The sequence below is a fragment of the Phyllobates terribilis genome, unplaced genomic scaffold (assembly GCF_046119375.1).
Source record: "Phyllobates terribilis strain yellow unplaced genomic scaffold, ASM4611937v1 Scaffold_130__1_contigs__length_5004896, whole genome shotgun sequence".
NCBI lineage: Eukaryota > Metazoa > Chordata > Amphibia > Anura > Dendrobatidae > Phyllobates > Phyllobates terribilis.
The window spans coordinates 2192536-2217710 of NW_027362890.1; the positions used below are offsets into that span (position 1 = coordinate 2192536).

The window sequence follows — 25175 nt, forward strand, 5'->3', positions numbered from 1 at the left end:
CTGTGCACTGTACTGTGCATAAGGACGTCCTCTATACAGTAACTTCAGTCTAGTTGTCTCAGTACAGAGGTAACTAGATCAGAGTTGCTGCAGTAAGGTTCATGATCTCTGTGCACTGTACTGTGTATAAGGACGTCCTCTGTATGGTAACCTCAATCTAGATGTCTCAGTACAGAGGTGACTAGATCAGAGTTGCTGTACTGAGGTCCATGATTTCTGTGCACTGTACTATGTATAAGGACGTCCTCTATACAGTAACTTCAGTCTAGATGTCTCAGTACAGAGGTAACTAGATCAGAGTTGCTGTACTGAGATTCATAGTTTGTGTGCACCGTACTGTGTATAAGGACGTCCTCTGTACAGTAACTTCAGTATAGATGTCTCAGTACAGAGGTGACTAGATCGGAGTTGCAGCACTGAGGTCCATGATTTCTGTGCACTGTACTGTGTATAAGGACATCCTCTGTACAGTAACTCCATTCTAGATGTCTCAGTACAGAGGTAACTAGATCAGAGTTGCTGTACTGAGATTCCTAGTTTGTGTGCACCGTACTCTGTATAAGGACGTCCTCTGTTCGGTAACTTCAATTTAGATGTCTCAGTACAGAGGTGACTAGATCAGAGTTGCTGTAGTGAGATTCATAGTTTGTGTGCACTGTACTGTGTATAAGGACGTCCTCTGTACAGTAACTTCAGTCTAGTTGTCTCAGTACAGAGGTAAGTAGATCAGAGTTGCTGTATTGAGATTCATAGTTTGTGTGCACCGTACTGTGTATAAGGACGTCCTCTGTACAGTAACTTCAGTCTAGATGTCTCAGTACAGAGGTAACTAGATCAGAGTTGCTGCAGTAAGGTCCATGATTTCTGTGCACTGTACTGTGTATAAGGACGTCCTCTGTACAGTAACTTCAGTCTAGTTGTCTCAGTACAGAGGTGACTAGATCAGAGTTGCTGTACTGAGATTCATAGTTTGTGTGCACCGTACTGTGTATAAGGACGTCCTCTGTACAGTAACCTCAGTCTAGTTGTCTCAGTACAGAGGTGACTAGATCAGAGTTGCTGCACTGAGGTTCATGATCTCTGTGCACTGTACTGTGTATAAGGACGTCCTCTGTACAGTAACTTTGTTAAATGGTTAATTATGGAAATTCATTTGGAATGTTAATTAATAATCGATAATCATTTTTCTTAAATCTGAGTTCTATGCCTCAGCCATCGTGTCTAGTTGACATGCGCTATTTGTGTGTGTATTTTTGGTTTACTACCATATGTAGAACAGGTGTGCCATACGACTGGCTATAAAAGCCCATGGTACAGAAAGGGGGGACTCTCTTGCTCTTCTCACCCCACAAGACACAGAAGAAGAATCTTCATGCTGAGAAGCAGATGACATGTAGGCCTGGACACGTGCTGGACAAAGACATGATTTACCAGCCAGGATCCAAGGAAAGATGGGTGAATCTCAACAATTAAGCTAATTATGGACAATTACTTTATAACTAATTATTATATGTACCTGCTGCAATCTGATTCTTTTTAATGGACAATCCAAGAATAAATAGATACATTTTTTCATAAGAATATCGTGATATTGATACTTTGAGAAGTCCTCAGTAGAAAAAATAATACAGAGAAGAGTATTATTTTACAATGGTGAGCCAGCCAGCCCTGTTTTTTCGTTTTTTTAAATTACGTAAGTGAATTTCTTCCCGTGAACAAGGGGGGAAGTCCTGACGAGCTGAACAGCTGTTGTTCACGTGTCAGTAAATTCACTAATTTGTCACGAGAAGCAGAAAGGAGCCTACAGACTGAGGACTAACGGGAAGCAGAGGTACTAACAAGGAACAGAATCAGACGAACTGAAGACAGGACGTGCTGATAAAGAAAAGCTAAGGAATCTTAAGGTAAGCAAAATATGGGTATAATTTCTTCTTTTGCTAAACAAAGTAATATTAATTTTCAAATTAATGTAGGAAATGACTTAGACGTTTTGTGGCTCAGTTTATACAAAGAATGTGAATTGCAGAATTTACAGTTAACTTCTAAATTGGTAAATAGAGACAAACAGAAGTTGAGAAATATTCTACATTTGGTAGATTTTTTTCATAGTCTTGTGTCAGAGATTTTTAAGCAGAAAAATAGTGCAGAAGTGTCAGATGGTGACAATGATTCTGACTGTAATGTGGAAAATGAACAAGAAGTAAGACACGTGTCTGTAACTGAAGGAGACCTTGGGTCTGACCAAGAGACGGACAAACAGAAACCTGACATGGGAGGAGACATGACTGACATACGAGAAACCGACATACTAGGTGATGTGGGAGTAGACGTGAGTGACGTAGGAGGAACGGACGTACAAGAGCCACTAAAAATATCAGAGAATTCAGGAATTACCCAGGCTCAACTGCAAATTAAAAGGAGGAAAAATTTGCTGAAATTATACAAAATCATGCCAAAATATGATGTCAAAATCCATGCCTGTAGAAATTCAGAGACATTTGAGAGCTTCTCTGATAAGTTTGATTTATCCCATGAGGAGAGGAATCAATTATTTAAAATATGGATTCCTGTGACATTGTCCAGATGTTACTCTCCTAATGGATGGGAAAAATGATTCGGACTGGTTAAGATATTTGATTTATTGTGTCACAAAGGATTTTCCCAACATAGAAGATCTGCAGAAACTAAGGATTGGTAGGAAGGAATGTACATATACATTCATGTCCATATTTGAACGGTTGTACAAAGCTCTCATCAAAAATGGAAAAGTACAACAAATGATAACAACTTTTGTACAAAAATTCAAATTCCTAGATCCAGTATCTAGAGTTATAGCGTCACAAAAAGAATCCCTATTCAAATGTGCGCAGTTGCTGGATTCTGTTAGAAAACATGAGAATCGTGCAAAGAAAAGAAATCAAGTTAAATTTATAAAACCAGGAAAGGTAAAATCTTACCAAAAGCCAATATCAAACTCTTCTAGACTGAGTCATCCCCATAGTGAACTCTATCAAATACGCAGGAGATTTCATATCTGTTATAAGCCATATCAGCCAGGGCAAAGGTCCATCTCTTCACAGAAAGAGTTAAAAATCCAAAGCTGTGACTTCTCCCTGGAAAGGAAAATGGCCGAAATAGATGGACAGAGACAGGTGAGACGACCAGGTGAGAGTGACGTCAGGGAATGTGGACAGAAGGACAGGCAGTTCTCTGAGGTTTTGAAGAATAGAAAAATGTCTTTCCTAAATAGGACGTTCCTGGAGATATTTGAGAGAGACAGAAGATTTGGTTTAGGGAGTGGCTAAGAAAAAACTGTAATTATGATGTTGTATCAAAATGTTATACAATGTCTCAATATTTATTTATAATCTTATACAGTAAAATTGTAGTTACATAGTTTCTAATAGTTCATATATATATATGACGCGCCCCTGGGCCTGCTGTGTCGCGCAGCGTCTCGCGCACGGGGGCTTACCCGGAACCGGATCAGATGAGGGTTGTAGTCTCCGAGTGGCGGGGACCCGATCCGTGCCCAGGGAGTCAACTCAGTGTGTGGCAGTCTTGATAGATGTTATTTGAGTGTCGACTACGCCACCCGTTGATTTGCAGCTATGGAGCTGCCGCTGCAGGGCAGACCGCTGAGGCCGGTGTAGAATTGTGCAGCGTGATAGTATAACCCCCAACGGGAGGGGTATGGCCTCAGGGCAGCCAACGTGGAAGATGAGGGTAGCAGGAACCACTCAGAGACGGTGCGGTGTAATTCAGGGTCTTTACTGGTAACAACGATAGACCCTCCCGGAGTACTTGCTAGCGAACGGGGCCTGGTCAGTCCTTGAGCAGATGGGATCTCCCCTGGCCAGGCGGAGTTGTAGGCCTCCCAAACTGACTGTACTCTTCTGGCTACCTTGCTAGAAGCGGATATAAGTAGCCCACGTCCCTGAGTGTACCGTGTGGTGCTCACCCGTATGGCCGGTGACTCGGGGCCTTCTAATGGCTTCCGCTCCACGATGGCGGCGCTGGTCCCACGCGTGTGACCGTGCCTTCGGGTTTCTGGGCCTGAGGACCTGAAATCCCCTGCCGGTCGGCTTCTGCTGCTGGGTAAGAGTTAGTCCCCACAGCCTCGGACGCCGGGTCCGGTAAGAAAGCTTCTCAGTCAGGGCGAGCTCTGCAGCTGCCAGCCCCTGACTTGTAGTAGTATTGCTCCCACTGAGCTTCTGCTGTTTCTTCCTGTGACTGTTTCTTGTCTCTACTCTCCTTGACTGACTAACCCTGCTTCAGCCCCGGGTTTATATAGGGGAAGGTCTTCCCCTCCCAAGACTGGGCAGGAGGTGTGGCATGCACAGGATCCCTGACCAAAGGACCTCCCACCTGCTCTCAGACATAACATTACATTACTGTGGGAAACCAGACCCCTGGGGTGCCACATTCCCCCCTAGTGAAATTTAGTACTCCGGGACTAAACATATTTTAGAAAAACATAACAAGATATAACAACAATAATAGTACAATAAGAAGAAACACATAAAGGTGGTCACGGCATGTCCGTAACCGGGTGTAGTATTTGATGAAAAGCAAGGTGTCCATTTCACCAAAACAGGGAGACGTAACCAGGTAGGGGTTTGTCCTGCCCCGAGTCCTTAACAGTCTTTAGTCCGTCCTGGGTTACGCTCCAACTATGTACAAAGGATTCCCGGTAAATCCACCAAGGACTCCTACAAATAACTAGAAACACAAAATTATACACAAGCAACAATACACAGGTAAACATAAATAAAACAATTTATACACTTCAAATCCTCCAACGTGCGGCTAACTGGCCTCTAGTGGCCCTAGTGGACCTACGGAGCTGACTGTCTAGCCCTGAACTACAGGGTGTAGGAGCTGTCAAGGGTAAACTGGGCAGCTGTCTACCGGCTCTTTGGCTCACTAGGGATATGGCAGGCTCACTGCAAGCAGAGGGTTGATCCTCCTGGTCTGCGGGTGTGGGGTCTTCTGCCTCCTGGACCGGCTGTTCTTCCAGCTCTACCTGTTGCTCCGTAGGTGCTTGGGATGCTGGTTGGAGGAAGGTGAGTACGGGTACCACAACTGCACCATTGACTTGAGTCCAAGACCGAGGGAAGTCCCCGAGCACAGTACTAACCATATCTTCCCTTTCCTCTACGGGTCGATGGTCTTCTTGTTCCTCTTCAGGGTTCCTCAGTTGTCCGGGACACTTCTTCAGGTGGTCCCGGGATACAATGGCTGTAGTTTCCCCTCCGTCTTTACTGATGGTACAAACCTTCGGGTTCTCGTGGCTTGAGGGCAGTACGGTGTACGGGTCCTTCTCCCACTGGTCGTCCAACTTGTGGAGCCGTCTCTTCCTCTTCAAGACCTGCTCTCCGGGTACCAGGGGAACAGCGGGAGCATACTGGTTGTAAGTTTTCTCTTGTCTTTCCCTAGCCTGACAGAGACTTCGCTCCACGCTCTCCTGTACTCTCCGGTACTGCTGCTGCCTCTCTGTGTCCCAGTCTGCTTCTGGTGAAGTGTCCTCGGGTGTCAGGACTCCCATTTCCAGGTCAACAGGTAACTTACCAGGTCTTGCCCTCATTAGGTAAGCCGGGGTACAGTTGGTGGAACCTACCGGGATGTGGTTGTATAGGTCCACGAGATCGGGCAGCTTCTCAGGCCACAGACTGCGTTCTTCCAGGGGCAACGTTTTCAGAAGATCCATTACCACCTGGTTCATTTTCTCACAAAGTCCATTAGTTTGCGGATGATAGGGTGTCGTCCTTATCTTCCGGCAGCCATACAGAGTGCAGAATTCTTGGAAGACCTCCGCTTCAAAGGCAGGTCCCTGGTCTGTCAACACTTGGTCCGGGTACCCGTGTGGACGGCAGAAATGCTGCTGGAAGGCTCTCGCTGCTGTTCGAGCTGTTAAGTCCTTGACGGGGACGACAACCAAGAACCGGGAGTAGTGATCCACGATGGTTAGTGCGTAGACGTAGCCACTTCTGCTTGGGGTCAGTTTTACATGATCCAAGGCTACCAGTTCCAATGGCTGCCCGGTGACGATGGACTGCAGGGGAGTCTTCTGGCTGGCACGATCCTTCCTTCTTAGGTTGCACGGGCCACAGTCTCTGCACCACTTCTCAATGTTCCCCTCATGCCTACCCAGTGGAATCGCTCGCGCAGCAGGAACTCCAGCTTCTTCCACCCGAAGTGTCCAGCTCCGTCGTGGTATGCCTCCATCACCATGGCTGCGTCTCTTCGTGGCACCACTACTTGCCAGAGTAGTTCATGCGTCCGGGAGTTAACCATTCTGCGGCACAACTTCCCCTTGTAAAGGAACAGTCGACTCCTCTCTGCCCATAGTTGTTTGGCTTCCTCCGGAGCGTCTGGTTCAAGGCAAGCCTCCGGGCGAGTCAGCATCTCCTTCACCAGTCGGACGGCAGGGTCGCTGTCTTGCGTTTCCGCCCAGTTGTAGTGAGGTAAGGGGTTCAACGTAGCAGCCTGCTTACTCCTTACCCGGTGGGAGTACTGGATAGTCCCATGACGGTGGAACGCAGGGAGTTCAACTTCTTCCAGTCCCTCCGGATCTTCTCCTTCATCCGGCAGGTTGGGCATCCTGGACAGGGCGTCCGCGTTGGTATTGGAGCGTCCGGCCCGGTATTTGATTGTGAACTCGTAGTTGGACAGACGGGCCATCCACCTCTGCTCCAGGGCACCGAGTCTTGCCATGTCCAGGTGTGTCAACGGGTTGTTATCCGTGTACACGGTGAACCGGGAAGAAGCGAGGTAATGCTTAAAGCGCTCGGTGACTGCCCATACTACGGCCAGGAACTCTAGCTTAAATGAGCTGTAATTCTCGGGATTCCTTTCGGTGGGTCGCAGCTTTCGGCTGGCGTAGGCGATTACTCGTTCCTTCCCCTGCTGGATCTGGGACAGTACGGCTCCTAGCCCGATGTTACTGGCGTCGGTGTAGAGGATAAAGGGCTGGCTATAATCCGGGTACGCCAGGATTTCGTCCCCCGTGAGGGCCATCTTCAGCTGGCGGAAGGACTCTTCTTCCAGCTCCTCCCATTTGAAGGGCGGCTTCTGGTTCTTGGCCTTCCGGGACTGGCCTATCAGGAGGTCCTGCATAGGTGCTGCCTTTTTGGTGAAACCGGGAATAAACCTTCGATAGTAGCCTACCAACCCGAGGAACTGCCGCACTTCTTTTACGCTGGAGGGGCTTGGCCATTCCTTAATTGCGGTGATCTTATCAGGGTCGGGAGCCACTCCGTCAGCGCTCACCACGTGTCCCAGGTACTGCACCTTTGGTTTCAGGAGGTGACACTTGGAGGGTTTCACCTTTAGGCCGTAACTCGCCAGAGCTTCGAACACTTCCGCCAGGTGTTTCAGGTGGTCCTCATACGTCTTGGAATATACGATGACATCGTCCAGGTACAACAGGACCATCTCGAAGTTTCTGTGGCCCAGACAACACTCCATTAGTCGTTGGAAGGTTCCTGGTGCGTTGCAGAGTCCGAACGGCATGCAGGTGAACTCGCTAAGTCCCATCGGGGTGGTGAATGCGGTCTTCTCCCGGTCCGCCTCTGCTACAGGAACCTGCCAGTACCCGCTAGTGAGATCCAAGGTAGAGAAGAAGTTAGCAGATCTTAAAGCAGCCAATGACTCCTCTATCCTTGGTAAGGGGTACGCATCCTTGTGTGTGATACGGTTGATTTTCCGGTAATCTACACACATCCTCATGGTGTTGTCTTTTTTTCTGACTAAGACTAGTGGAGCTGCCCAGGGGCTACAGCTATCCCTGATCACCCCAGCCTCCTTCATGTCTCTAAGCATCCCCTTGGCGTGTTGGTAGTGTGCAGGGGGTACGGGTCGATACCTCTCTTTTATGGGAGGATGGTCTCCCGTGGGGATGTGGTGTTCTACCCCCTTGACTCGCCCGAAGTCTAACGGGTGTTTACTAAACACTCTCTCGTACTCTTGAACCACCCGATAGACTCCCTGTTTCTGATGTGAGGGAGTGGAGTCAGTACCCAAATGTAGTTGCTGACACCAGTCCTCCTTTGTTTTCTTAGAGCCGTTACCTTCCTCCGGGTGAGATGGAGGCAAGGGTTCCACAGATTGTATAGCATTTTGGTTAATGGTATATAATTTGGCTAGCGTGGCATACCGGGGCAGGTACACTTCCCTCTTCCCGATATTGATTATGCGAACGGGCACCCTCCCATGGCGTACATTAACCACCCCCCGTGCTGTCAAGATGGTGGGCCTACTGTCTGAGTAAACTGGTTCTACCATTGCCTGGTAATCTCTACCTCTCAGACCAATAGCTGCCCGGCACCAAATCATCATTTCACTTTTTGGGGGCATGGCAATAGGAAAAGGGTCACACATTCTTACGCTACCAATCTCACCGCCGGAGAGTTCCACCTGTTGCCGTCGCATCAGTGCCCGGATCTCTTTCTGGAGCACCCGCTGCTCACCAGAGCTGGCGTTCTTGGCAACCTGCTGTAAAAGGAAAATCACCTCTGCAAGACAATTTTCAATTACATTAGTTCCTAGAGTTATTTTTGGGTGACTCTCATGTTTGTCAATATCTACAATGATCAGTCCCTGTGCTGCCAGTTCGACTCTACCGATTTTGATGGTCACCTCTTTAAATCCGATCTGTGGCACGGGCTGGCCATTGCTGGCGATGATACTCAAGTCGTCGTCAGGGTAGCGGGTAATATCCGAGTCATTCCAGTACTGCTTAAAGAGCACGTACGGGATGGTGGTGACCTGTGACCCGGTGTCCAGTAGGGCACTCATAGGGATGCCATCCAGTACCACAGGCAAGACTGGACGTCCTCCCACATATCTGTCGCGCCAGTTCGATGGGCCTGGTGATCTTTTTCCTGGGGGTTGGCCCTCTACCCCAGGTTGTGCCCGTTTAAAGAACAGTACCTTGCCATATGTCCGGGTTGATTGCAGCGGCGGCAGATGGGTCGTCCGTCTTCGCTGTATCGGTCACTGGGTCTTCCTCTGGCCGGTGGGGTCCTCCTTGGTCGACGCCACGGGATGTCCTCCGGTCCGGATGCCAGCTGGATCTTCCCTGGGGTGGAAACCTGTAAAGACTGCACAGTTCGGGTTAGCGCAGCAACGCTCTTAGCTAGCTCTTGGACCTGATGGTGTAGGTCTGGAGCCGGGTCATTGTCCAAAGCCTGCGCATCAGCTCCCACAGGCCCTGCCGACAAGGGCGCCGCCTCCTGGTCGTAAGTGATAGCTGGGCGCCTGTGGGTCACAACGCCACCCGGTGCCGGTTCTCGGAGCACCCGGATGGCTCTGTCCTTGAACTGTGCAAAGCCCAGATGGGGATCCTGTAAGGCCATCGCCCGCAACTGGGTTCGGTGGGCATTACAATATAGTCCCTCTATAAATTGTTCGGTCAACAGCCTGTCCTCGTTTCCCACTCCATCAGGGTCGGTCTGCTTAATGGCCCTCAGGGCCTCTTGTAGGTTTAGTGCATAGTCCCTTATACTCTCATGCGCTCGCTGCTTGCACCCGTAGAATCTAAGCTTAATCTCGGCTGAGGTGCGGGTATCAAAGGTATCCTTCAGCCGAGTTAGTATCCCTGCGACAGTCTTCCTCCCAGGTGGCCAGGATTTTACTTCCCTTTTGGCTGCCCCGGTTAGTTGGGCCACCAGGATGCTCACTTTTTGCTCTTCTGTGAGGGGGTACACCTGGAAGAGGCTATCCAGCTTTTCTCTAAAGTCATGCAGGGTATGTGACTCCCCTGAGTACTGGGGTAGCCAAGCTGCTCCCGGGATATAGGGCATGGTGAAGGGCATAACTGCAGCAGCGGTGGCGCTGGCGGGGGTTGAGGCAATGAAGCTCTCCTCCGCATCCGACATCTTCCTCCCCCCTAGTGGACCGTGGCCTACCTTGCGATGATCCTGTTCCGTAGGCCGCGGCTCCGCAGTAGATCGTCAGGGTTGAGGACCTTCCGTCGCGCTCCGGTGACGTCGGCGTCTGCTGGGCTCCTTCCAGGACCTTACGCAACGTCCGGACGTGAGGCGGGGCTTCAGTTCTCGCGCGCTTTCGGAGTCCACGCCCCTCTTCTTCCCGCGCGGCGTCCTCAAGATGGCGTCCAACGGCGGGAAAACTCCACGGATGGCGGGAAGAAGGCTGAAGATGGCGCCGGATGGCGGGAATCTTCACAGATGGCGGGAAGAAGGCTGAAAATGGCGCCGGATGGCGGGAATCTTCACCGATGGCGGGAAAACTTCACGGATGGTAAGTTTTAAAAGTCTCTTTTTCAGGCACGCAGTACCCGGTGGTTGCGGGCACGAATTCCTGCTGACTACGCCAAAGTTGACGCGCCCCTGGGCCTGCTGTGTCGCGCAGCGTCTCGCGCACGGGGGCTTACCCGGAACCGGATCAGATGAGGGTTGTAGTCTCCGAGTGGCGGGGACCCGATCCGTGCCCAGGGAGTCAACTCAGTGTGTGGCAGTCTTGATAGATGTTATTTGAGTGTCGACTACGCCACCCGTTGATTTGCAGCTATGGAGCTGCCGCTGCAGGGCAGACCGCTGAGGCCGGTGTAGAATTGTGCAGCGTGATAGTATAACCCCCAACGGGAGGGGTATGGCCTCAGGGCAGCCAACGTGGAAGATGAGGGTAGCAGGAACCACTCAGAGACGGTGCGGTGTAATTCAGGGTCTTTACTGGTAACAACGATAGACCCTCCCGGAGTACTTGCTAGCGAACGGGGCCTGGTCAGTCCTTGAGCAGATGGGATCTTCCCTGGCCAGGCGGAGTTGTAGGCCTCCCAAACTGACTGTACTCTTCTGGCTACCTTGCTAGAAGCGGATATAAGTAGCCCACGTCCCTGAGTGTACCGTGTGGTGCTCACCCGTATGGCCGGTGACTCGGGGCCTTCTAATGGCTTCCGCTCCACGATGGCGGCGCTGGTCCCACGCGTGTGACCGTGCCTTCGGGTTTCTGGGCCTGAGGACCTGAAATCCCCTGCCGGTCGGCTTCTGCTGCTGGGTAAGAGTTAGTCCCCACAGCCTCGGACGCCGGGTCCGGTAAGAAAGCTTCTCAGTCAGGGCGAGCTCTGCAGCTGCCAGCCCCTGACTTGTAGTAGTATTGCTCCCACTGAGCTTCTGCTGTTTCTTCCTGTGACTGTTTCTTGTCTCTACTCTCCTTGACTGACTAACCCTGCTTCAGCCCCGGGTTTATATAGGGAAAGGTCTTCCCCTCCCAAGACTGGGCAGGAGGTGTGGCATGCACAGGATCCCTGACCAAAGGACCTCCCACCTGCTCTCAGACATAACATTACATTACTGTGGGAAACCAGACCCCTGGGGTGCCACATATATATATATATATATATATATATATATACATACACATATATATATATATATATATATATACATACACTTGTCTAAGTAGAGATTGTGTATAATTGTATTTATATATATATTTATAAAAAATATATATATATTAATTAATAAATTAGAACTTCATATATAAATTTAAGTAGCAATATTTTGAATTACATTAGAACCAACCAATATATGTATAAGATATTTAAATAATTCTGTTTCTGTATGAATTTGATATTTAATTTTATTTTCTTATATTTCCTTAGAGGTTTCATTCCAAAGCAGGATTTGCTCAAACAACTCTAAAATGGATTTATTTCTTTATTCACACAGGAAGTTGAAAAATTGCATGATTTTATGTGTATAACATTTTAAAATAATAACAATATAACTAGTTGGATTATTATTAGTGTTGAGCCACCCCCGTAGTGTTCGAGTTCGGTTCGGTTCGTCGAACACCCGTGTGTTCGCCGAACTGTTCGTCGAACTCCTTCGAACACCGTTAAAACCAATGGCAGGCAAACAAAAACACATAGAAACACAGAAAACACCTTCAAAGGTGTCCAAAAGCTGACAAACTGCTCAGAAGACACAACTAACACATGGAAAAGTGACAAGTACATATAGTCATGCGAAAAGAAAAGAGGTGGAGGAGTAAAAGGAGGGGGAGACACAGATATAGGCATGTCATGCCCTTCTAAAATCCAAAAAGTGAGAAGCCGACACGTTCAGTCCGCTCCTGCCCGTGCCACCTCCGTGTCGCCGGGTTTGTGCCAGAGCCGCGGTGAACCCTGACAGCCAGCCCCCCTCTCCCAATACTGGTGCCTGTCCGCTGGTGGGTCGAGCGAGCCCCCCTGTGGTGGAGGCAGCTCTAAGCTTTTTAATTTAAATTGTCTCTCTAATTTGAATGAATACACTTTAAATCCATTTACAAGGATCTATTGGAGGGCAAGTCTCATGCCAGCAGCCGCGTAATTCCAGCTCCAGTAGCGTCCACTAAAGCTGCTGCAGTTAAAAAGCTTTTATAAGGATCGAGCTCGGCTGTCCACCGCAAGGCATCCTACTGCCAGTCCCAGCCCCTATGCCTTGGGGTGCCTCCTGATGCTCTTCACTGAGTATCCCGTGGTCCCGAAGCATTTCCTTTGAAAAAATTAAGTGTCCAAACTACAGGTGGTGTAGCTTGCTTAACAGCCGGGATAATCCGCTGACTAGCAGACACTGCTACTAGGCACAAAGTATTTCCTGGGCGAGATGCAGTTAAAAATTTGTAATTAGATACTCTCGTTGGATGCTGAGAAAGCATTCCATAGAGTCTCCTGGCACGCCATATATGATTCTCTTAAAAAGCTTGGGGTAGGGGTCTAGGGGACCCTTTTATAGCCAAAATCACGGCCCTGTATCGCAATACGTCACCTAGGCTGAAGATAAATGGAACTGTAGCACCCTGAGGGCTCGGTTGCTACAGAGGTATTGCACCTCACCCAGAGGTGTTGTAGCACCCTGAGGACTCGGCTGCTACAGGGGTATTACACCTCAAGCCAGAGGTGTGGTATTCCACTCCCGGGTAAGGATGGAGTGTGGAACTGAGCTCAGTAGGCTGCATGCACTACATACATCCCATTTCCGGGGGACAGATCGACGGTACTCCCACCAGTTTATGTGCAGGTACGATAGTGTCTGTCCCTGGCTGGAGTGGGAAGGGGGTGGAACATCCCAGTAGTGTAGGGGCAGATAGGGGGAGCAGTCTGGGTAAAGCTAGGAGCTCATTGGGTGCTGGTCACCTGAGCTCACACATAGAGGGAGTATATAAGGTGGGAACCATCTTAGATCAGGGTCAGACAGGCAGACAGCTACTAGTCAGTCTGTTGTAGAGGGTCAAGCAGTCCTGAAAGAAGAGAGAGAGGAGTTAGAAGGACCCAGAGGGGAAGAAGAGGGAACCCCAAGAGCCCAAATACAAGCAACAGGGTGAAGGGTTGGCACAAGGGTACCGGATCCCAAGCTGGTGGAGGGCACTAATCCTCAGCCAGAGACCGGAGGTTGTGGGCAGGATCTGCCACGACCCCCCACTAAATCCACCAGGAAGGCAGACCAAGTATAGGGTCAGGGAACCCAGAGGAGGTGTACCCACCAAGAGACCCGAGGGAGCCGGACATAGGTGGATACCTGGTGGGGAAGGCCAGAGAAAAGGAACGTCAGAAAGGGAGCTCAGGATCACGCTCCAGAATTACCTGGGGGTTGGCCGAGTCCAGGACCTGGTGGACGCAGCACGGCTCGGGCGGTCACTCAAGGCCGGAGTGACCAGAACAACAGCAGTAAGTAAACACCCTGAACTGCACAGCCCGACTCTGAGTCTTAATACCATCCTCACTGCACCACCACAACCACCACCCTCTACAACTGACCCCCTGAGGCTATACCCCTCCTGTTGGGGGTTATACCACCAGAAGCTGCACACACACCACCAGCCTCAGCGGACCCTGCTGCAGCGGCGGCCGTATTAACCGCAAATCAACGGGTGGCGTAGTCGACACGAAAGAACATCCAGCAACATCTGTAGGACTGCCACACACTGAGCTTGACACCCTGGGCACGGACCGGGTCACCGCCACTCGGAGACTACGACCCCCATCTGATCCGGCTCCGGGTAGCCCCCAAACAACACTGGCCCAGGGGGCGCGTCAGTGTGATATCTCACTCTCAGGTAAGGATGTAGTGTGGATCAGGACCCGACACCTGCATGCATTACACCACATTGCCGTGGGGCAGGGCGACCAATATGCCCCTGAGATGGGCACGACAGTCCCTGTCCCTGGCTGGAGTGGGGGGAGGGAACACTGAGGAAGGGGAACCCTGTAGTGCAGGAGCAGGGAGGAAGCAGTTCCTGGGTGCATTGAGAAAGGAGTATAAAAGGTGGGCACCATCTTAGTTCAGTGCAGAGAAGTCTGAGCAGAAGTGGCAGGGAGCAGGGGCTCTGCATGAGCTCTGCTCCGGAGGCGGGCCTAGTAACAGAGGCCCAGGCCTGGAAGAGGGAGAAGGAAGGAAGAGGAGCGGAGAAGGCTCCAGGAACGAGGAACGAAGGGATCCCAAGGGTGCGGACGGGCGAGTCGCCACCGCACGCCCGAATCCACCTGCGTGGAGGGGTCAGGCCAAAGGGGGAGACCGGTCCCCGAAACTAGTGGAGGCAGGAAACGACCCTCAGCTAGAAACAGGAGGCTGTGACATTTTATGTGGCGCAGCCCCTCGCTACACCCGCTAGGAAGGCACCACATAGGGTCAGGGAAACTGGCGCCAAGTTTACCAAGAGGAGGCCCGAGGCAGCCGGACAGAAGGGTTGGTAAGAAAGGCCAGACAAAGGACACACAAAGGGGGTCCTGTGAAGCGCTCCAAAGTTATCTGGGAGTTGTCTGAGCCCCTCACCTGGTGAGCACAGTACGACGTGGGCAGCCGTTACCTGCAGACGTGGTCTGGATAATAAGAACTGTGAGTAAAGGCCCTAGACTGCATCACTGACTCCGTGTCGTTACTGCTGCTGCCCTGCACCATCACCCCCATCCTCCGCATACACTGCCCTGAGGCTATACTCCTCCCGTGGGGAGTTATGCTACGCTCTGCTGCACCCACAACACCAGCCTCAGCGGTCTGCCCTGGAGCGGCGGTTCACTCTGACCGCAATCCACGGGTGGCGTAGTCGGACATTTAAACATCAAAACCACATAAATAGTTCCGCCACTGGTTTGACCGCCCTGAGCCACGGAACCGGGTCGCCGCCACGGAGACTACAACCACCAGCATCCACCAAAAAGGGTCCGGCTCCGGGTGTCCCAAGGCCCAGTGGGCGCGTCAGAACATTTTCATCACCTTTCACAATCACCAATGGGACAAGGCAGGGATGTCCTCTGTCCCCTCTCTTATACATCCTAGTGACGGAGCACCTGCTCTCATCAATTCGCCATAACCCCAATATTAGGTGGATTGAGGTGGGAGGCACCGAGTACAAGTGCTCTCTATTTGCTGATGATGTCCTAGTATATATCACTCAATCACATATATCCATCCCTGCTGTTATGGCTGAAATAGATCACTTTGTTACATGGTCAAATTTTAAAATCAATGCAGCGAAGTCTGAGGCCCTCGATGTCTCCCTCCCCAAATCCATATAGGATTCCATCCAGTCCAACTTTCCCTTTGCCTGGCCCTCACAGGGTATCAAATACTTAGGAATTCCTATTCATAGAGACCTCTCCCATCTATGTTATCTTAATTTTGGGCCCTTTATTGAACAACTCCATACAGACCACGGTTGGCAAGTTAGAACTGTAAGATTCACTACGTAAACCTCTGGTGTTTTGTGGAAAAGCACATGTACACTGTGTTCCAAATTATTATGCAAAAAGTGTTTAGGAGTGATAAGGGAAGAATTTGTTTGTTTGTCAGTTAAACTCATTGATGGTGATGTGTGTCAGGGCTCTTTATATCACTGTAAGCAATTGCAGACACCTGTGCTAATTAGTTTGGCAGGTGTGTCCAATGAAAGGCAAGACTACTTAAGAAGGCTCTCTCACATTATTAAGCAGCCTACATTTTCTGCCAAAATGGGAAAGAAAAAGGATGTGTCGGCTGCTGAGAAGCAACAAATTGTGGAGTGTTTAGGTCAAGGCATGACTACAATCAACATTGTGCGATGATCAGGATGAAGTGTCTTGGCAATCAAGAAGTATGTAGCTGATTCACAGTACACACGTGTGCGTGCTGATAAGGGCAAATTGAGGACTCTTTCCTACAGGCAATTACGTCAGGTTGAAAGAGCAGCGGCAAAAAAGCCTTGTCATAGCAGCAGACAAGTTTTTGAAGCTGCTGGTGCCTCCAACGTCCCCCGAACAACAAGATGCAGGGTCCTTCAGAGGTTTGCAGCTGTGCATACGCCATCCTGTCGACCTCCTCTATCCACTTCACACAAGCAGAAACGGCTCCAGTGGGCCAAACATTACATGAAGACTGATTTCAAAACTGTTTTGTTCATGGATGAGTGCCGTGCAGCGCTCGATGGTCCAGATGGATGGAGTGGAGGATGGCTGGTTGATGGACACCCCATGCAAACACGGCTACAGCGTCAACAAGGAGGAGGTGGAGTAATGTTTTGGGCTGGAATCATGGGGAGAGAGATTGTCGGCCACTTTAGGATCCCTGAAGGCGCTAAAGATGAACTCCATAATGTATGTGGATTTTCTCAAACAGCACTTCCTGCCATGGTTCAAGAAGAAGAACCGTGTATTTCACAGCAAGATCATTTTTTTGCATGATAATGCACCATCTCATGCTACACATAAAACATCTGCATCTCTGGCTGATATGGGCATAAAAGGGGACAAACTTATGGTGTGACCCCCATGCTCCCCTGACCTCTACCCCATTCAGAACCTTTGGAGCATCATTAAAAGGAGTGTCTATGATGGCGGGAGGCAGTTCACATCTAAGCAACAGCTCTGGGAGGGTATTCTGTCCTCATGCAAAACAATTGAAGCAGAAACCATCCAAAACCTGACAAATTCAATGGACGAGAGAGTTCAGAAGCTCCTTTCGAACAAGGGGTCCTATGTGAAAATGTAACATCACCTAGAATAAAGTTTTGAGTTGAAAACTGTTTGATTTCAGTTTCTAACAACCTGCTAATGCTTATAATTTCAAAAATGACCATTTTTTTGGTCTTTATTAAAATGAAAAGGTTGATCGAAAAGTTTGGGGGATCTAAGAGTGTGGCAACCCAGTAGACATGATTACTTCGAATTCTGACAATATGAGGGTCATGCTGCAGGTAGTGCAGCAAGAAGGCACTTATGTGTCTTGCACATCTCGGAGCCCCAAAATTATTTTCCGGGCTAGATGCAGCTAAAAATTATTATTAATTTTAAATCTGGTGAAGCTTTAGTATAGATGGCCTAATAGGATCAGTGCTGCACACTGCTACAAAGCCCAAATTATTTTCCAGTCAAGATACAGATAAACATGATTAGTAATTTTAAATCTGGTGGAGCTTATTATAGATGGCCTAATAGAATCAGTGCTGCACACTGCTACAAAGCCCAAATTATTTTCCAGTCAAGATACAGATAAACATGATTAGTAATTTGAAAGCTTAAAACGGTTGGTAGGGTGATTTTAACCAATCATCAAGCTTTTACTCTCCCCAGGATGACACAGGGGTAGAAAAGTCGTTTCGGATCCATGATTTGTTCATCTTTATGAACGTGAGTCTGTCTACATTATCAGTGGAGAGCCGCGTGCGCTTATCTGTCAGCACACCACCAGCAGCGCTGAACACACGTTCAGACAGAACGCTGGCTGCGGGGCATGACAAGATCTCCAAGGCGTAAGTGGCTAGCTCCGGCCATTTATCCAGATTGGAAGCCCAAAAAGAGCAAGGGTCCAGTGACACAGTCATGGCTTCAATGTTTACTTGGAGATACTCCTGTACCATCGTCTCTAGGCGTTGACTATGTGTCAGACTTCTTGTCTCCTGTGGCCTTGCAAAGGATGGGCTAAAAAAGTGGTGAAATGATTCCGCAAAATTGATGTTACCAGCAGATACTGTGGTTCTGTTACGGTTTGAGTGCTGAACACTTGACGGTCCCACGGTTGGCAAGTTGGAACTGTGAGATTCACTACGTGCACCACTGGTATTTTGTGGAAAAGCACATGTAAGATTCTGCAACAGTCTCTGCTGATACTCCTGCATGCGTGCATCCCTTTCTATGGCAGGAATAATTTCTGCAAATTTACTTTTGTACCGGGGATCTAACAGTGTGGCAACCCAGTAGTCAGGATTATTTCTAATTCTCACAATTCGAGGGTCATGTTGCAGGTAGTGCAGCAAGAAGGCACTCATGTGTGTTGCGCATCCAGGAGCACCAAGTCCCTGTTGTGTTGGTGGCGAGGTAACAATCATGCTTCCTTCCTCTGTCCTCTCCCCCCAACCTCGCACAACAGAAATGTGATCAAGGTCTCCCTCATCTGATGAGTCTTCCATCAGTTCGTCCTCCACTTCTTCCTGGGCTCCTGCACCTTCCTCACTAGTTTGGCTGCTACCATGCGCCCTGGTAAAACCATCTCCCCCACCCTCACATGCCTGCCGCCTTGGTGCTGCCGACCGTCTGGACCTTGCAGATGTTAGCCCTTCCGCATACAACTCCTCCTCCTCTACTTCCTCCACCTCCTCTTGTGCCACCACCTGACTCCGAATTCTGTTTAACATGTGCTCCAGCATGTAAATCACCGGAATAGTCATGCTGATAATGGCATCGTCAGCACTAAACATCTTCGTCGCCATTTCAAAACTGTGCAGAAGGGTGCATAGGTCCCTGATCTGAGACCACTCCTCCAGCGTGATTTGCCCCACCTCTGAATCTCGTTGGCCCAGGCTATACGTCGGAACGTATTGCACCAGGGCTTGTCGGTGCTGCCACAGTCGCTGCAACATGTGCAGAGTTGAATTCCACCGGGTAGGCACATCACATTTTAGCCGGTGAAGTGGCAGGCCCAACGACTTCTGTAGAGATGTAAGTCGCTGAACTGCGGGATGCGAACGGCGGAAGTGAGCACACAGCGACCGTGCCCTCTGCAGAAGGCCATCTAGTCTGGGATAGTGGGCTAAAAATTGCTGGACAACCAGGTTCAACACGTGAGCCATACAAGGCATGTGTGTGACATTGCCCCGGCGAAGGGCCGCACCCAGGTTTGCAGCATTGTCGCACACGGCCTTCCCTGGTTTCAGGTCCAGTGGAGACAACCATTCATGAAATTGGTTCTCCAGAGCTGACCACAACTCCTCAGCTGTGTGACTCACATTTCCCAGACATTTCAATGTAAAAACCGCCTGATGACGTTGAGCCCTACTGCCAGCATAGTAAGGAGGTGTGCAGGATCCCTTCTGCGCAGTTAGAAAGCTTGTGGCATGACCAGACAGGCTTTGGGTGCAGGTGGAAGACCGAGAGGAGGTTGAGGAGGCAGAAGCAGTGGAGGAACTTTGACATAAAGAGGATTGACGCACAACTCGTGGGGACGGCAAGACTTGGACAGCAGCCCCTTGTCCTGCTGTCACCATAGTTACCCAGTGCCCAGTCAGCGACATGTAACGCCCCTGTCCATGCCTACTCGTCCAAGTGTCTGTGGTGAAATGCACCCTGTCACACACAGAGTTTCTCAAAGAAGCGGTGATGTTGTGTGCGACATGCTGGTGGAGCGCAGGCACACCTTTCTTTGAGAAGTAGTGCCGACTGGGCATCTGGTACTGGGGCACTGCGACGGACATAAGGTCTCGAAAATCCTCTGTGTCCACCAGGCGGAAAGGCAGCATTTCTGTAGCCAAGAGCTTGCAGATGGTGAAATTCAACCTCTTAGCTTTCTCATGGCTAGGAGGAAATGGTCTTTTACTTGTCCACATCTGAGGGACCGAGGGCTGGCTATTGTGCTTAGACGGGGTTGATAAGGGTGTCCCCGGCAAACTGCCGGTCTGTGAGGAAGATGCAGGCGGACATGTTAGGTTGCCTTGATCCAAAGGTGGTGCTATCGATGTCGGACAGCGCTCAACACCAGCTGGTGTTACCACCTCCAAAGAAAATGATGACCTGCCAATCACGCTGGCTGTTGCGGGTAAAGAGGTGGCAGGTCTGCGCCCCAAAACAGGTGTGACTGCTGTCCCCCCAGTCACAGAGGATGAAGAGGCCGCAGATGCACAAGATATGGCAGACGGTGGTTGGCCCGGCCGGCTAGGCCGCATTGTAGCACACTGAGCTTCCCACTGCAACTTATGCTTCATGTCCATGTGCCGGTTCATGCATGAAGTACTCAAACTATGTATTTTTTGGCCTCTACTTAGCTTTTGCTGACAGATGTTACAGATAACACGAGTTGGGTCATCTTTATCGATCTGAAAAAATGCCCAGGCTATGCAAGGCTTAGCACCCATGCGACCTGAAGAGCCACCACGACTTGTGGTGAGAGGCAGAGTTGTGTTTGAGGATGCAGTTCTTGACGTGCTTCCAGTACTACGTCTCTGTCCAGGAAGGCGCAACCTGACCTCGTCGTCACTAGCATCTTCCTCCTCTGCTGACCTCATCTCTTGGCTGACTGTGGGTTGACAGTAAGTGGGATCTCCAACCTCATCATCATCACCCTGTGCGTTATCACACCCGTCGTCCTCAGAGCCAACCTGTTCCTGCCCTGACAAAAAACTAAAGTTGTCGCTCCAATCAGGTATTTGAGTCTTATCATCGTCTTCCTCATTGTCTCCACCAACAGGAGTTACAGTTTGGGAATGAGGGTCTACATTATGGTCAGAACCTTCTGCGTCTGGTCCTGGATCCGACTCATAAAGATTCTGGGCATCAGTGCAGATGATTTCCTCGTCTGGATTCACAGAAGCGCTGGAGTCGACCTCTGATTCCCAGGCTATAGTATGAGTAAACAGCTCTGCAGACTCAACCATCTGTTCTACCTCATACTCAGACGGGCAGCTGGAGATTTGGGAGCTGTGAGGAAGCAAGTGCGATTGGGGCGACACCTTTGAGGACTGGAGTATTTGTGATGTTGAAGTTGATGTGGAGGAGAGCCCACTTAAAGGAGCACTTGATATCCGTTGAAGCACCTGCTGTTTTTGTGCCTCATCTGGAATTTGTAGCGATTGGCGTGGCCGTAAGAAAGGGATCTTATCACATTGTCCGCTAAAAGAAGTAGACATTTTAGTTTGGCTGGAAGATGGTCTTTCTTCTGCAGATGTTACTGTTGCTTTAACACCTACCCCACGGACACAACCTTTTTTCCCCTTCCCAACACGCCTATTCCCCTTTCCACCAGCAGCAGGCCTTTTTCCACTCATTTTGGTGGTTAACTAATTCACAACTCTGGAGTTGTTTGCACAAAAAAACAATGGATGGGAACCGAGCAGAGCTGAGTGGCCAAACTGTGGTATTAGGCCAAAACTATTGGCTGGGTTAGATGCAGAAAAAAATTATATTCAGTTTGCAACCTGATGGAGGTCTGTATAGATGGATTAATAGAACAAGTCCCACACACAGCTACAAGCCCAATATTTTTTCAGAGGTAGATGCAGAAAAAAATATATTCAGTTTGCAACCTGATGGAGGTCAGTATAGATGGACTAATAAAGAAAGTCCCACACACTGCTAGAAGGCCAAATATTTTTTCAGAGCTAGATGCAGACAAAAAATTATTTTGAATTTGCAACCTGATGGAGGTCAGTATAGGTGGACTAATAGAACAAGTCCCACACACTGCTAGAAGGCCAAATATTTTTTCAGAGCTAGATGCAGAAAAAAATTATATTCAGTTTGCAACCTGATGGAGGTCTGTATAGATGGATTAATAGAACATGTCCCACACACAGCTAGAAGCCCAAATATTTTTTCAGAGCTAGATGCAGATAAAAATTATTTTTAATTTGCAACCTGATGGAGGTCAGTATAGATGGACTAATAGAGAAAGTCCCACACACTGCTAGAAGGCCAAATATTTTTTCAGAGCTAGATGCAGAAAAAAATTATATTCAGTTTGCAACCTGATGGAGGTCAGTATAGATGGACTAATAGAGAAAGTCCCACACACTGCTAGAAGGCCACATATTTTTTCAGAGGTAGATGCAGAAAAAAATATATTCAGTTTGCAACCTGATGGAGGTCTGTATAGATGGATTAATAGAACAAGTCCCACACACAGCTAGAAGCCCAATATTTTTTCAGAGGTAGATGCAGAAAAAAATATATTCAGTTTGCAACCTGATGGAGGTGTGTATAGATGGATTAATAGAACAAGTCCCACACACAGCTAGAAGCCCAATATTTTTTCAGAGGTAGATGCAGAAAAAAATATATTCAGTTTGCAACCTGATGGAGGTCAGTATAGATGGACTAATACAACAAGTCCCACACACAGCTAGAAGCCCAATATTTTTTCAGAGGTAGATGCAGAAAAAAATATATTCAGTTTGCAACCTGATGGAGGTCTGTATAGATGGATTAATAGAACAAGTCCCACACACAGCTAGAAGCCCAATATTTTTTCAGAGGTAGATGCAGAAAAAAATATATTCAGTTTGCAACCTGATGGAGGTCAGTATAGATGGACTAATACAACAAGTCCCACACACAGCTAGAAGCCCAATATTTTTTCAGAGGTAGATGCAGAAAAAAATATATTCAGTTTGCAACCTGATGGAGGTCTGTATAGATGGATTAATAGAACAAGTCCCACACACAGCTAGAAGCCCAATATTTTTTCAGAGGTAGATGCAGAAAAAAATATATTCAGTTTGCAACCTGATGGAGGTCTGTATAGATGGATTAATAGAACAAGTCCCACACACAGCTAGAAGCCCAATATTTTTTCAGAGGTAGATGCAGAAAAAAATATATTCAGTTTGCAACCTGATGGAGGTCAGTATAGATGGACTAATACAACAAGTCCCACACACAGCTATAAGCCCAATATTTTTTCAGAGCTAGATGCAGAAAAAAATATATTCAATTTGCAACCTGATGGAGGTCAGTATAGATGGATTAATAGAACAAGTCCCACACACAGCTAGAAGCCCAATATTTTTTCAGAGCTAGATGCAGAAAAAAATATATTCAATTTGCAACCTGATGGAGGTCAGTATAGATGGACTAATAGAATGATGCTATGCCCAAAAGATTTTACTTCACTAGGTGCAGTAAAAAAATTGGTATTCTATACACAGGTGGTATATCTTGCAACACAGATAGGCTACTCCACTGACTAACACACTCTGCAATAGGCCAAAAAGGATTAGCTTTGCTAGATTCAGCCAAATGCTGTGGAAAAAACTTGCACAGCACTGGCACAGACCTGCCTGGCAAAAACTGATAGGAACTGATGTAACTTAGTCCTGAAAAGGACTCCAATTACAATTAGTCTTTACTCCCACAATCTATCTATTTAAGAGCACAGACCTGCCTGATAAAAGTCGTAGGAAATGCTGTAACCTAGTCCTTAAAAGGACTGCAATCACAACTATTCCCTACTCCCAAGCTAGCTGTAGATTTGTGCGAAAATTGGCTTGAAATTAACAAGGCATAGCGCACACAGCAACAGCGGTGCCGTCTAACACGCAGCTGCAGCAGTGAGAAAATGGTGGCGACGGGGAAAATGGCTTGGTCTTATAGGGCAAGGACATGTGACATACACTGCCAATGACACATTCCCTTGCTTGTGTGAAAAAAAGCACTTCGCTCCGTGTGTGCGCTGCTGATAGGCTGACAGATTGCACCTATCCACTGTAAATGCGGGAAAGAGAAAAAAAAAATGGAGATCTTCATTATTCCTGCAGAGATCCATCCCCTGCCCCTCCCCCCACCCCGCTGTACACTCAAACTGCGCATTAACATTAATTTTCATCATTACTGAGAAAAAATCCAGTTATGATTTTGGTGCACGAACAGTTATCGAACATAACCTCGAACAGCCAAATTTTTCTCAAATTGTTCGTGTTCGCCGAACGGCTCGAAGACCGCCCAAAACAGCTCGAATTTGAGATTGGCGAACAGTTCGAGTAGAACAACGCTCATCTCTAATTATTATGTGTAGCACTTATGAATTAATATTTTCTGTGCATGAAGTGTTCGTTATAACAAGTAGCTTTACAGCATGACGTGTGACAGCTGCGGCCTTTGAACTTTGAGCTAATAGTATAGATCCCATTCATTCTATTTTCAGCTGATGTAACTTAAAACCTGGCAGCCAGTGAAAAAAGAATCTAAGTCAAGAGTTTTTTCAAGTGTCTGAAATTCCAGTGACTTACTCTCATATTATATAATATGTACTTGGGGAATATTCAAAGAAATATAAAGATATTCAATTTAACTGATAGTTTGCAATGCGCATTAATAAATTGGGATACAATTTTGGGTTAAATATATATATATATATAAAACTTCATATGTGGAATGTTTGAGTTGAACAGATCTGTGAATGTCAGAGTGAGGGTGACAGATGAGTAAATCAGCAGCTGCTAAGTGTGATTGATGTGACAGAGGCCTCGTATGTTTGTATGTTTGGAAAAAAAAAAAATGTTTCTTTATGTGAAGGTACAAAAATATATTTAATTCTGAGGAAATTATAATACATAATTAGGTATTATCTACATATATAGATTTCTATATTTCTTTAATAATTATTATTTCTTGATTTAACTAATAGTGGATAAGGGCAACCACACATCAAATGGTTTACAAAGCAAATTTACATTTAGAATAATTTTTCCACATGATAATATTCTTGAATAACTATAATATTATTTTTAATGGTTACCTAAATAGGTACACACCTCTCTTTAGACAAATCTATGCTACTCATCGATATGAAATTTATGCAAAATATTTCTAGAAGAATAATTATTTTAATTTGGTTCTGATATATACATAAATTTTATAAAATAATATTTTTTGGTATTAAGGGGGAAAATGTGTTTTTGATCCTGATTACATAATCACTTTTGATCAATACTTATTTTCCACACATTTTAATAAAGGTAAAACAATAATAAGGTACAATGGTATAATTAAGAAGGGTATTACATGCAAAGTTGCATAATTTAATAATTTTTGGTGATACAAGGTTATGACAAATATGAAATCATCCAGATAATGGAGATATAAGGGTATTTTTTATGGAGAATATAATTACTCTGCATTTGTCATTACAATTTAAAGGCCTTATTTTTATTTTTATTCTTATTTTTACTCTTAATTTTATTTTTCATTTTTAAAATTGTATTCTTACTTATTT

At 47.6% G+C, this 25175-nt stretch overlaps 1 protein-coding gene across 1 annotated transcript in view; it reads left to right on the plus strand.

Annotated features, from left to right (window-relative positions):
* The first annotated feature begins 1335 nt into the window (after window positions 1-1335).
* The window catches only part of LOC141203890 (microtubule-associated serine/threonine-protein kinase 3-like), a 70214-nt gene continuing 46374 nt past the window's right edge, over window positions 1336-25175 (plus strand). Inside the window, exon 1 of the mRNA XM_073663864.1 lies at window positions 1336-1904. The gene's annotated coding sequence lies outside the window, so the exon portion shown is untranslated. The remainder of the gene's footprint in view (window positions 1905-25175) is intronic.